Source organism: Oncorhynchus masou, chromosome 32, assembly GCF_036934945.1.
Source record: "Oncorhynchus masou masou isolate Uvic2021 chromosome 32, UVic_Omas_1.1, whole genome shotgun sequence".
Taxonomy (NCBI): Eukaryota; Metazoa; Chordata; class Actinopteri; order Salmoniformes; family Salmonidae; genus Oncorhynchus; species Oncorhynchus masou.
Window position 1 is genome coordinate 86,014,959 of NC_088243.1, and position 15,227 is coordinate 86,030,185.

The following is a 15,227-nucleotide window of genomic DNA, read 5'->3' on the forward strand; positions in this document are numbered from 1 at the left end:
CGGTCGGCTGATGTGAAAATGGCTTTGTAAATACAGTTGATTAATTGATTGGCCGTGTGAGTACCTGTGCTGTGTTGTTTCGGGTTTCGCGCCGCTTGTATTGTGCAGATGATTACGGGTCTCGTCCCGTGTGGAATCATTATGTGCATGTACATATCATTGCCTAATATGCATGCCTGATTTGGGTGTGAGATGTACATTTTCTCATGTAAAAGTAATACAATAATAATAATAATATGTATATTTATTTTTTTACCGTCATGTGTGCATGCGCATACCCTGTTAACCTAGCCCTAGTGTCTAACAACTGAGAGATGCTATATGTAATGGTTGGGTCAGATATAGACCCCGGGTGCATGAGGGACATAGAGCTGTCATAGAAATGACAGAGATGTCTCAATGCAATTTCAATTTGGGAAAAGAGCAGAGAAAAACCATCATTACCCAAGAGTCACTTGGGCTGTCTACAGACAGGTTCAATGGTTACAGAGAGTCTTATATTCTTGACATAAGGCTCTAGAGAAACAATTTATTCCCAACCTTCAGTGTGAAATGACTGACATTCAGGCTTCAACCCTAGTCTCCGACTCTCCTCGGTAACGTGTCTGTGTGCTCTGTGAGCTCGTGTGATTCACATTGAGTCACACCGTGGAGGTCTGTTTGAAAGCATCCCTCCAAGGAAGCCTTGTCAACAGCAGCTTGACAGAAAGACATCCAAGACGTTCATCCTTCAGATCCCCACTTTCAACCGCCGTGTGTGTGTGTGTGTGTGTGTGTGTGTGTGTGTGTGTGTGTGTGTGTGTGTGTGTGTGTGCGTGCGTGCGTGCGTGCGTGCGTGCGTGCGTGCGTGCGTGCGTGCGTGTGTGTGTGTGTGTGTGATTCTTTGTTTCTGAATCAAAAATCTAAAAGATGTCTCCTGACATACTAATCACACTGAAGAACGGTTTCTTTCATTTTGTGTTTATGATGTTTTTTGTTGTTGTTGTTTTTTTTTAACAGAAGTCTGCATCCTTGGTGATATGTGTGTTCGCTGCATCCACTCCAATATTGAAACTCAATATACTGCCACGGCTAGCAGGTCACTTCTCTGATTCAACAATACAGCAGGGAAATGCCAGTTGCAGCGGCCAAGAAACTGCATCCTACATGACAACCTCGTCCCTACACATAGTGCACTATTTTTAACCCGGGCTCATAGTACAATATGCAGGGAATAGGGTGTGATTTAGGCCACGTGCAGACAGTATTTTCTAAATGCAGCGCTGTGTGGAAATGAGAAGCACATGGGACATTAAACCAGGCTGCACTCTGCTGAATCCAGCTTTTCCCAAGCCGGTCTAGCGTTAACATGCAGAGGGAAAAGAACATGGACTGCACAATCATCTCCTCTCTTCAAACCCATGGAGTCACTCATTGCTCAGACTAATTCATTATTCCTTTTCTCTGATGTGTCGGTATCATTCTCCTTCCATTTAGAGGTTTATTTCCTTTATTCTTCTCAAACACAACGAGGAGTTTCCCTCTACGTCCCAAATGGCAACCTTTTCCCTTTATAGTGCACTAATTTTGACTAGAGGGGACACACCCTAAGTATGTAATTCCTGTTCTGGAGTAAAAGTTTTAACCTCAAGAGCAGAGAGGCGCAATGAGAAGAGCTCTATGGTCTTTGTAGATATTGACATAAGGGTCTCTAGTGCTTTACAAATACATTTGATTGAATTTGATTGATTGACAAGCTGTGACTCTTTAGTGTTAGTCACCAACACGGCCTCGAGGAGGAGAGGTTCGTGACTACGAAGAGAATGCAATGAGACAAGAGTATTGCTGAAAAGCAATTCAACTGAACTGCATTCTGAATTAATGTCTTTCTCCCTCTGCAGCAGCATACCTCGTGTAGGTCCTAAATTACATCCTATTCCCTTTGTAGTGCACTACTTTTGGGTCATGCAATATAAAGTAGTCCACTACTTTTGGGTCATGCAATATAAAGTAGTGCACTACTTTTGGGTCATGCAATATAAAGTAGTGCACTACTTTTGGGTCATGCAAAATAAAGTAGTGCACTACTTTTGGGTCATGCAATATAAAGTAGTGCACTACTTTTGGGTCATGCAATATAAAGTAGTGCACTACTTTTGGGTCATGCAATATAAAGTACTGCACTACTTTTGGGTCATGCAATATAAAGTAGTGCACTGCTTTTGGGTCATGCAAAATAAAGTAGTGCACTACTTTTAGGGTCAATCAATATAAAGTTGTGCACTATAAAGGGAATAGGGCACCATTTGCGATGCAACCCTTAATGTGTGTCCCCCCCCCCCCCACACACACACACACACACACACAGCACTCATGAACACTGTAATGCTGACCTGGATGGAAGCCGTTGTTGATGAAAAGGACTTTTTTTAATGACTTTCTCATTTTGGGACTGGACACAGATAAGGACCTAGCCAGCCAGTCCTTATAGTATGATCAAATCTGCCTGTGGAACCCTATCGCCATTAATAGGAAATAGAACGTTCCGGAAAGAATGGAGAATTTGGTTAACCTATTATGTGATTATGTTGTGTTGTGATGTGTTTGTTTTGTTGTGCTTAGTGATGTTTGAAAAACAACATTAAAAAATATATATATATTATGATCCGATTGTGTAAGTTCCATTGTGTGGTGTTAAATTATGGACTGACACAATTATTTTGTAACCTAACTACCACAAACCAAATGCAAAAAAAATGTTAAACATTCAACATTCCCCTTTTATTTAAGATTAATCACGCTTTAATTACCAGTGTCATCGTAAAAAAAATATATCAAAGAAATTGCTAATTAAAGCATAAACATTATGGGCTCCTCATCAGCCAGCAGGCTCTGCCATCCATAGCCACCCGAATACCAAGACAATGTAGTATTGTTACTCTGCTAGGAAAGGTTTTGTAAGTCCAACCTATCTTCTATCAGAACGAAGGTACAATCATGTGGTCAGTTTGCAGGAGGAATTGACAACTAGAGTTTGTTTGTTGACACCTGAGGAAAATATATTTGGTACATTTTCAGACAATATCCACATATCCCTTTTCTCATGCAGTGGATCGTCTGGAGTTGTTGGGATGGTGTGTAATGTGTTTGTTGTGGCTTGTGACATGAATGTTCTCTTTCACCATGCAAACCCACTAGTATGCAGTCCTGTGTATTCCTGTGTATTTATGTTGATTGTTAAAACATCTCATTTGTGAAGCTAATTGCACTTTGTAATAGAAAAGCAATCAATAAACCCATTATGAAGTTGGCTACCATTAGATTCTAAACATGTGAGGACTTTCTAAATAACCTTAGAACGTTAATCATTTAAACACATATTTGTGAACACGCTCCGGTGCCATACGGCCATACCTTTAGCCGGGCTAGGGAAATAGAAAATAGCCTGGTGGCCTCTGGGCTAGGCTAACTGCTAGTGCTGTGGTAACATGACTGAAGAGGCTAACTGCTAGTGCTGTGGTAACATGACTGAAGAGGCTAACTGCTAGTGCTGTGGTAACATGACTGAAGAGGCTAACTGCTAGTGCTGTGTTAACATGACTGAAGAGGCTAACTGCTAGTGCTGTGGTAATATAATGGAAGAGGCTAACTGCTAGTGCTGTGGTAACATGACTGAAGAGGCTAACTGCTAGTGCTGTGTTAACATGACTGAAGAGGCTAACTGCTAGTGCTGTGGTAACATGACTGAAGAAGCTAACTGCTAGTGCTGTGGTAACATGACTGAATAGGCGAACTGCTAGTGCTGTGGTAACATGACTGCTGAAGAGGCTAACTGCTAGTGCTGTGGTAGCATAACTGAAGAGGCTAACTGCTAGTGCTGTGTTAACATAACTGAAGAGGCTAACTGCTAGTGCTGTGGTAACATTACTGAAGAGGCTAACTGCTGGTGCTGTGTTAACATGACTGAAGAGGCTAACTGCTAGTGCTGTGGTAACATTACTGAAGAGGCTAACTGCTGGTGCTGTGTTAACATGACTGAAGAGGCTAACTGCTAGTGCTGTGGTAACATGACTGAAGAGTCTAACTGCTAGTGTTGTGTTAACATGACTGAAGAGGCTAACTGCTATTGCTGTGGTAACGTAACTGAAGAGGCTAACTGCTAGTGCTGTGGTAACATGACTGAAGAGGCTAACTGCTAGTGCTGTGGTAACATAACTGAAGAGGCTAACTGCTAGTGCTGTGTTAACATAACTGAAGGTGTCAAAACATTCAGTTCACATTGAGAGCAGACATTATTAATCCTGTCGTTTAAGTGCACCTTTAGAATCCCCTCAATCTAATGAATGTGAACGTCACCGGATAGCACAGCCCACAGCAAGCACACACACACACACACACACACACACACAAACACACACACACACACACACACACACACACACACACACACACACACACACACACACACACACACACACACACACACACACACACACACAAAGACACACAAAGACACACAAAGACACACAAAGACAGACACAGTCAAGCCTGTTCCCTTCCAGGGCTGTTTTACGGGTTTTTGTGTTTGCCTTCTGCCATCCCAGTTGATGCCGTGGACGGTCAATAGCCTACATTCTACTTTATGTGGTTATATGAATTGCACATTCCAGCCATGCAATCTCTCAGTGGCCTGCTTACATTACAGCCTAGGCATGTTGCCAGATTAGACGTTCAAACCGCAGAGTGCTGGAATACAATCAAATATACCAGGCTGATTTTATCAGATTGCTGACATTTATATGGTGACGATATTTGATGTCTGGCATGTTTCCGTATAGGCTTCATCTCGGAGATGACTGTTGACCACACAGTCATGACTAGTGGTTCCATCATGGTTGACCAGTCATGACTAGTGGTTCCATCATGGTTGACCAGTAATGACTAGTGGTTCCATTATGGTTGACCGGTCATGACTAGTGGTTCCATCATGGTTTACCACCCAGTAATGACTAGTGGTTCCATCATGGTTGACCACCCAATAATGACTAGTGGTTCCATCATGGTTGACTAGTCATGACTAGTGGTTCCATCTTGGTTGTGGTTGACCAGTCATGACTAGTGGTTCCATCGTGGTTGTGGTTGACCAGTCATGACTAGTGGTTCCATCATGTTTGACCAGTCATGACTAGTGGTTCCATCTTGGTTGTGGTTGACCAGTCATGACTAGTGGTTCCATCATGGTTGTGGTTGACCAGTAATTACTAGTGGTTCCATCACGGTTGACCAGTCATGACTAGTGGTTCCATCATGGTTGACCAGTCATGACTAGTGGTTCCATTATGGTTGACCAGTCATGACTAGTGGTTCCATCATGGTTTACCAGTCATGACTAGTGGTTCCATCTTGGTTGTGGTTGACCAGTCATGACTAGTGGTTCCATCGTGGTTTACCAGTCATGACTAGTGGTTCCATCTTGGTTGTGGTTGACCAGTCATGACTAGTGGTTCCATCTTGGTTGTGGTTGACCAGTCATGACTAGTGGTTCCATCGTGGTTGTGGTTGACCAGTCATGACTAGTGGTTCCATCATGGTTGTGGTTGACCAGTAATTACTAGTGGTTCCATCACGGTTGACCAGTCATAACTAGTGGTTCCATCACGGTTGACCAGTCATAACTAGTGGTTCCATTATTTATTTTGCTTTCATGAAAAGGAAATTGAGAAAGTCAAATATTAAATATGAATGTTTACCAAAGCTACTTACGAATTTAGCCTTTGGGGCAGAACTGTGCATGGGGTAGACTTCTAATGTACTCATATAGATGACTTATTTATGCAAAGCTTGCCGTTTATGATCTATGATATTGCTCCCCGAAGGGAGATAACTTCCCTCCATCTAGATAGCAGGATGGACCTTCAGGAATACATCAAGGAGATGGGAAATGAATGTCACTTCTGTATCAGTCCAGAAGAAACCTCTTTGAAAAAAAGCACACACACACACTTTCTCTGCATATATATATATATATACATATATGTTTAAAATATATAAATTAAGCATTGTTTAACTGTTCCCAACAGTTCATTTTGGAGATATCCTCTGAAGTCTTTGGTTTGACTCCAGTGAAAAAGAAAAGATTGGTATGTTTTATTAGCATATTATTCTCTCACATGCGGATTCTTTAAGCATGCTGTGTATAATGAAAAGACATAAAACAGTATTAGATGGAGACAGCGTATTTTTACCGAACCAAAAACTAGACTACTGATTTTGCTGCACTAGTTATGTCTAGGGGCAATTCTGCCCTCAAGGATAAATTCATAACTAGCTTTAGTAAGTAGCTTTAGGGGTCTTAGGCCTAGCTACATGGTCTGTAACCTGACTCATTATGTCTAGGGGTCCTAGCTACATGGTCTGTAACCTGACTCATTATATCTAGGGTTCTTAGGCCTAGCTACATGGTCTGTAACCTGACTCATTATGTCTAGGGTTCTTAGGCCTAGCTACATGGTCTGTAACCTGACTCATTATGTCTAGGGGTCCTAGCTACATGGTCTGTAACCTGACTCATTATGTCTAGGGGTCCTAGCTACATGGTCTGTAACCTGACTCATTATGTCTAGGGGTCCTAGCTACAGGGTCTGTAACCTGACTCATTATGTCTAGGGGTCCTAGCTACATGGTCTGTAACCTGACTCATTATGTCTAGGGGTCCTAGCTACATGGTCTGTAACCTGACTCATTATGTCTAGGGGTCCTAGCTACATGGTCTGTAACCTGACTCATTATGTCTAGGGGTCCTAGCTACAGGGTCTGTAACCTGACTCATTATGTCTAGGGGTCCTAGCTACATGGTCTGTAACCTGACTCATTATGTCTAGGGGTCCTAGCTACATGGTCTGTAACCTGACTCATTATGTCTAGGGGTCCTAGCTACATGGTCTGTAACCTGACTCATTATGTCTAGGGGTCCTAGCTACATGGTCTGTAACCTGACTCATTATGTCTAGGGGTCCTAGCTACATGGTCTGTAACCTGACTCATTATGTCTAGGGGTCCTAGCTACATGGTCTGTAACCTGACTCATTATGTCTAGGGGTCCTAGCTACATGGTCTGTAACCTGACTCATTATGTCTAGGGGTCCTAGCTACATGGTCTGTAACCTGACTCATTATGTCTAGGGTTCTTAGGCCTAGCTACATGGTCTGTAACCTGACTCATTATGTCTAGGGTTCTTAGGCCTAGCTACATGGTCTGTAACCTGACTCATTATGTCTAGGGTTCTTAGGCCTAGCTACATGGTCTGTAACCTGACTCATTATGTCTAGGGTTCTTAGGCCTAGCTACATGGTCTATAACCTGACTCATTATATCTAGGGTTCTTAGGCCTAGCTACATGGTCTGTAACCTGACTCATTATGTCTAGGGTTCTTAGGCCCAGCTACATGGTCTGTAACCTGACTCATTATGTCTAGGGTTCTTAGGCCTAGCTACATGGTCTATAACCTGACTCATTATATCTAGGGTTCTTAGGCCTAGCTACATGGTCTGTAACCTGACTCATTATGTCTAGGGTTCTTAGGCCTAGCTACATGGTCTGTAACCTGACTCATTATGTCTAGGGTTCTTAGGCCTAGCTACATGGTCTGTAACCTGACTCATTATGTCTAGGGTTCTTAGGCCTAGCTACATGGTCTATAACCTGACTCATTATGTCTAGGGTTCTTAGGCCTAGCTACATGGTCTGTAACCTGACTCATTATGTCTAGGGTTCTTAGGCCTAGCTACATGGTCTGTAACCTGACTCATTATGTCTAGGGTTCTTAGGCCTAGCTACATGGTCTGTAACCTGACTCATTATGTCTAGGGTTCTTAGGCCTAGCTACATGGTCTGTAACCTGACTCATTATATCTAGGGGTCTTAGGCCTAGCTACATGGTCTGTAACCTGACTCATTATATCTAGGGTTCTTAGGCCTAGCTACATGGTCTGTAACCTGACTCATTATATCTAGGGGTCTTAGGCCTAGCTACATGGTCTGTAACCTGACTCATTATGTCTAGGGTTCTTAGGCCTAGCTACATGGTCTGTAACCTGACTCATTATGTCTAGGGTTCTTAGGCCTAGCTACATGGTCTGTAACCTGACTCATTATGTCTAGGGTTCTTAGGCCTAGCTACATGGTCTGTAACCTGACTCATTATGTCTAGGGTTCTTAGGCCTAGCTACATGGTCTGTAACCTGACTCATTATGTCTAGGGTTCTTAGGCCTAGCTACATGGTCTGTAACCTGACTCATTATATCTAGGGGTCTTAGGCCTAGCTACATGGTCTGTAACCTGACTCATTATGTCTAGGGTTCTTAGGCCTAGCTACATGGTCTGTAACCTGACTCATTATGTCTAGGGTTCTTAGGCCTAGCTACATGGTCTGTAACCTGACTCATTATATCTAGGGGTCTTAGGCCTAGCTACATGGTCTGTAACCTGACTCATTATGTCTAGGGTTCTTAGGCCTAGCTACATGGTCTGTAACCTGACTCATTATATCTAGGGTTCTTAGGCCTAGCTACATGGTCTGTAACCTGACTCATTATGTCTAGGGTTCTTAGGCCTAGCTACATGGTCTGTAACCTGACTCATTATATCTAGGGTTCTTAGGCCTAGCTACATGGTCTGTAACCTGACTCATTATGTCTAGGGTTCTTAGGCCTAGCTACATGGTCTATAACCTGACTCATTATGTCTAGGGTTCTTAGGCCTAGCTACATGGTCTATAACCTGACTCGTTATGTCTAGGGGTCCTAGCTACATGGTCTGTAACCTGACTCATTATATCTAGGGTTCTTAGGCCTAGCTACATGGTCTGTAACCTGACTCATTATATCTAGGGTTCTTAGGCCTAGCTACATGGTCTGTAACCTGACTCATTATATCTAGGGTTCTTAGGCCTAGCTACATGGTCTGTAACCTGACTCGTTATGTCTAGGGTTCTTAGGCCTAGCTACATGGTCTGTAACCTGACTCATTATATCTAGGGTTCTTAGGCCTAGCTACATGGTCTGTAACCTGACTCATTATATCTAGGGTTCTTAGGCCTAGCTACATGGTCTGTAACCTGACTCATTATATCTAGGGTTCTTAGGCCTAGCTACATGGTCTGTAACCTGACTCATTATATCTAGGGTTCTTAGGCCTAGCTACATGGTCTGTAACCTGACTCATTATATCTAGGGTTCTTAGGCCTAGCTACATGGTCTGTAACCTGACTCATTATGTCTAGGGTTCTTAGGCCTAGCTACATGGTCTGTAACCTGACTCATTATGTCTAGGGTTCTTAGGCCTAGCTACATGGTCTGTAACCTGACTCATTATATCTAGGGTTCTTAGGCCTAGCTACATGGTCTGTAACCTGACTCATTATGTCTAGGGGTCTTAGGCCTAGCTACATGGTCTGTAACCTGACTCATTATGTCTAGGGGTCTTAGGCCTAGCTACATGGTCTGTAACCTGACTCATTATATCTAGGGTTCTTAGGCCTAGCTACATGGTCTGTAACCTGACTCATTATGTCTAGGGGTCTTAGGCCTAGCTACATGGTCTGTAACCTGACTCATTATGTCTAGGGTTCTTAGGCCTAGCTACATGGTCTGTAACCTGACTCATTATGTCTAGGGTTCTTAGGCCTAGCTACATGGTCTGTAACCTGACTCATTATGTCTAGGGTTCTTAGGCCTAGCTACATGGTCTGTAACCTGACTCATTATGTCTAGGGGTCTTAGGCCTAGCTACATGGTCTGTAACCTGACTCATTATGTCTAGGGTTCTTAGGCCTAGCTACATGGTCTGTAACCTGACTCATTATATCTAGGGTTCTTAGGCCTAGCTACATGGTCTGTAACCTGACTCATTATGTCTAGGGTTCTTAGGCCTAGCTACATGGTCTGTAACCTGACTAATTATGTCTAGGGTTCTTAGGCCTAGCTACATGGTCTGTAACCTGACTCATTATGTCTAGGGTTCTTAGGCCTAGCTACATGGTCTGTAACCTGACTCATTATATCTAGGGTTCTTAGGCCTAGCTACATGGTCTGTAACCTGACTCATTATGTCTAGGGGTCTTAGGCCTAGCTACATGGTCTGTAACCTGACTCATTATGTCTAGGGTTCTTAGGCCTAGCTACATGGTCTGTAACCTGACTCATTATGTCTAGGGGTCTTAGGCCTAGCTACATGGTCTGTAACCTGACTCATTATGTCTAGGGGTCTTAGGCCTAGCTACATGGTCTGTAACCTGACTCATTATATCTAGGGTTCTTAGGCCTAGCTACATGGTCTGTAACCTGACTCATTATGTCTAGGGGTCTTAGGCCTAGCTACATGGTCTGTAACCTGACTCATTATGTCTAGGGTTCTTAGGCCTAGCTACATGGTCTGTAACCTGACTCATTATGTCTAGGGTTCTTAGGCCTAGCTACATGGTCTGTAACCTGACTCATTATGTCTAGGGTTCTTAGGCCTAGCTACATGGTCTGTAACCTGACTCATTATGTCTAGGGGTCTTAGGCCTAGCTACATGGTCTGTAACCTGACTCATTATGTCTAGGGTTCTTAGGCATAGCTACATGGTCTGTAACCTGACTCATTATATCTAGGGTTCTTAGGCCTAGCTACATGGTCTGTAACCTGACTCATTATGTCTAGGGTTCTTAGGCCTAGCTACATGGTCTGTAACCTGACTCATTATGTCTAGGGTTCTTAGGCCTAGCTACATGGTCTGTAACCTGACTCATTATGTCTAGGGTTCTTAGGCCTAGCTACATGGTCTGTAACCTGACTCATTATGTCTAGGGGTCTTAGGCCTAGCTACATGGTCTGTAACCTGACTCATTATATCTAGGGTTCTTAGGCCTAGCTACATGGTCTGTAACCTGACTCATTATGTCTAGGGGTCTTAGGCCTAGCTACATGGTCTGTAACCTGACTCATTATGTCTAGGGTTCTTAGGCCTAGCTACATGGTCTGTAACCTGACTCGTTATGTCTAGGGGTCTTAGGCCTAGCTACATGGTCTGTAACCTGACTCATTATGTCTAGGGGTCTTAGGCCTAGCTACATGGTCTGTAACCTGACTCATTATGTCTAGGGGTCTTAGGCCTAGCTACATGGTCTGTAACCTGACTCATTATATCTAGGGTTCTTAGGCCTAGCTAAATGGTCTGTAACCTGATTCATTATATCTAGGGTTCTTAGGCCTAGCTACATGGTCTGTAACCTGACTCATTATGTCTAGGGTTCTTAGGCCTAGCTACATGGTCTGTAACCTGACTCATTATGTCTAGGGTTCTTAGGCCTAGCTACATGGTCTGTAACCTGAGTCATTATATCTAGGGTTCTTAGGCCTAGCTACATGGTCTGTAACCTGACTCATTATATCTAGGGTTCTTAGGCCTAGCTACATGGTCTGTAACCTGACTCATTATATCTAGGGTTCTTAGGCCTAGCTACATGGTCTGTAACCTGACTCATTATGTCTAGGGTTCTTAGGCCTAGCTACATGGTCTGTAACCTGACTCATTATGTCTAGGGTTCTTAGGCCTAGCTACATGGTCTGTAACCTGACTCATTATGTCTAGGGTTCTTAGGCCTAGCTACATGGTCTGTAACCTGACTCATTATGTCTAGGGTTCTTAGGCCTAGCTACATGGTCTGTAACCTGACTCATTATGTCTAGGGTTCTTAGGCCTAGCTACATGGTCTGTAACCTGACTCATTATGTCTAGGGTTCTTAGGCCTAGCTACATGGTCTGTAACCTGACTCATTATATCTAGGGTTCTTAGGCCTAGCTACATGGTCTGTAACCTGACTCATTATGTCTAGGGTTCTTAGGCCTAGCTACATGGTCTGTAACCTGACTCATTATATCTAGGGTTCTTAGGCCTAGCTACATGGTCTGTAACCTGACTCATTATGTCTAGGGTTCTTAGGCCTAGCTACATGGTCTGTAACCTGACTCATTATATCTAGGGTTCTTAGGCCTAGCTACATGGTCTGTAACCTGACTCATTATATCTAGGGTTCTTAGGCCTAGCTACATGGTCTGTAACCTGACTCATTATATCTAGGGGTCTTAGGCCTAGCTACATGGTCTGTAACCTGACTCGTTATGTCTAGGGTTCTTAGGCCTAGCTACATGGTCTGTAACCTGACTCATTATGTCTAGGGTTCTTAGGCCTGGCTACATGGTCTGTAACCTGACTCATTATGTCTAGGGTTCTTAGGCCTAGCTACATGGTCTGTAACCTGACTCATTATGTCTAGGGTTCTTAGGCCTAGCTACATGGTCTGTAACCTGACTCATTATGTCTAGGGTTCTTAGGCCTAGCTACATGGTCTGTAACCTGACTCATTATATCTAGGGTTCTTAGGCCTAGCTACATGGTCTGTAACCTGACTCATTATATCTAGGGTTCTTAGGCCTAGCTACATGGTCTGTAACCTGATTCGTTATGTCTAGGGTTCTTAGGCCTAGCTACATGGTCTGTAACCTGACTCATTATGTCTAGGGTTCTTAGGCCTAGCTACATGGTCTGTAACCTGACTCATTATATCTAGGGGTCTTAGGCCTAGCTACATGGTCTGTAACCTGACTCATTATGTCTAGGGTTCTTAGGCCTAGCTACATGGTCTGTAACCTGACTCATTATATCTAGGGTTCTTAGGCCTAGCTACATGGTCTGTAACCTGACTCATTATATCTAGGGTTCTTAGGCCTAGCTACATGGTCTGTAACCTGATTCGTTATGTCTAGGGTTCTTAGGCCTAGCTACATGGTCTGTAACCTGACTCATTATGTCTAGGGTTCTTAGGCCTAGCTAAATGGTCTGTAACCTGACTCATTATGTCTAGGGTTCTTAGGCCTAGCTACATGGTCTGTAACCTGACTCATTATATCTAGGGTTCTTAGGCCTAGCTAAATGGTCTGTAACCTGATTCGTTATGTCTAGGGTTCTTAGGCCTAGCTACATGGTCTGTAACCTGACTCATTATGTCTAGGGTTCTTAGGCCTAGCTACATGGTCTGTAACCTGACTCGTTATGTCTAGGGTTCTTAGGCCTAGCTACATGGTCTGTAACCTGACTCATTATGTCTAGGGTTCTTAGGCCTAGCTACATGGTCTGTAACCTGACTCATTATATCTAGGGTTCTTAGGCCTAGCTACATGGTCTGTAACCTGACTCATTATATCTAGGGTTCTTAGGCCTAGCTACATGGTCTGTAACCTGATTCGTTATGTCTAGGGTTCTTAGGCCTAGCTACATGGTCTGTAACCTGACTCATTATGTCTAGGGTTCTTAGGCCTAGCTACATGGTCTGTAACCTGACTCATTATGTCTAGGGTTCTTAGGCCTAGCTACATGGTCTGTAACCTGACTCATCATGTCTAGGGTTCTTAGGCCTAGCTACATGGTCTGTAACCTGACTCATTATGTCTAGGGGTCTTAGGCCTAGCTACATGGTCTGTAACCTGACTCATTATATCTAGGGTTCTTAGGCCTAGCTACATGGTCTGTAACCTGACTCATTATATCTAGGGTTCTTAGGCCTAGCTACATGGTCTGTAACCTGACTCATTATATCTAGGGTTCTTAGGCCTAGCTACATGGTCTGTAACCTGACTCATTATATATAGGGGTCTTAGGCCTAGCTACATGGTCTGTAACCTGACTCATTATATATAGGGGTCTTAGGCCTAGCTAAATGGTCTGTAACCTGACTCATTATGTCTAGGGGTCTTAGGCCTAGCTACATGGTCTGTAACCTGACTCATTATGTCTAGGGTTCTTAGGCCTAGCTACATGGTCTGTAACCTGACTCATTATGTCTAGGGTTCTTAGGCCTAGCTACATGGTCTGTAACCTGACTCATTATGTCTAGGGTTCTTAGGCCTAGCTACATGGTCTGTAACCTGACTCATTATATCTAGGGTTCTTAGGCCTAGCTACATGGTCTGTAACCTGACTCATTATATCTAGGGTTCTTAGGCCTAGCTACATGGTCTGTAACCTGACTCATTATGTCTAGGGGTCTTAGGCCTAGCTACATGGTCTGTAACCTGACTCATTATGTCTAGGGTTCTTAGGCCTAGCTACATGGTCTGTAACCTGACTCATTATGTCTAGGGGTCTTAGGCCCAGCTACATGGTCTGTAACCTGACTCATTATATCTAGGGTTCTTAGGCCTAGCTACATGGTCTGTAACCTGACTCATTATATCTAGGGTTCTTAGGCCTAGCTACATGGTCTGTAACCTGACTCATTATGTCTAGGGTTCTTAGGCCTAGCTACATGGTCTGTAACCTGACTCATTATGTCTAGGGGTCTTAGGCCCAGCTACATGGTCTGTAACCTGACTCATTATATCTAGGGTTCTTAGGCCTAGCTACATGGTCTGTAACCTGACTCATTATGTCTAGGGTTCTTAGGCCTAGCTACATGGTCTGTAACCTGACTCATTATGTCTAGGGTTCTTAGGCCTAGCTACATGGTCTGTAACCTGACTCATTATATCTAGGGTTCTTAGGCCTAGCTACATGGTCTGTAACCTGACTCATTATATCTAGGGTTCTTAGGCCTAGCTACATGGTCTGTAACCTGATTCGTTATGTCTAGGGTTCTTAGGCCTAGCTACATGGTCTGTAACCTGACTCATTATGTCTAGGGTTCTTAGGCCTAGCTAAATGGTCTGTAACCTGACTCATTATGTCTAGGGTTCTTAGGCCTAGCTACATGGTCTGTAACCTGACTCATTATATCTAGGGTTCTTAGGCCTAGCTAAATGGTCTGTAACCTGATTCGTTATGTCTAGGGTTCTTAGGCCTAGCTACATGGTCTGTAACCTGACTCATTATGTCTAGGGTTCTTAGGCCTAGCTACATGGTCTGTAACCTGACTCGTTATGTCTAGGGTTCTTAGGCCTAGCTACATGGTCTGTAACCTGACTCATTATGTCTAGGGTTCTTAGGCCTAGCTACATGGTCTGTAACCTGACTCATTATATCTAGGGTTCTTAGGCCTAGCTACATGGTCTGTAACCTGACTCATTATATCTAGGGTTCTTAGGCCTAGCTACATGGTCTGTAACCTGATTCGTTATGTCTAGGGTTCTTAGGCCTAGCTACATGGTCTGTAACCTGACTCATTATGTCTAGGGTTCTTAGGCCTAGCTACATGGTCTGTAACCTGAC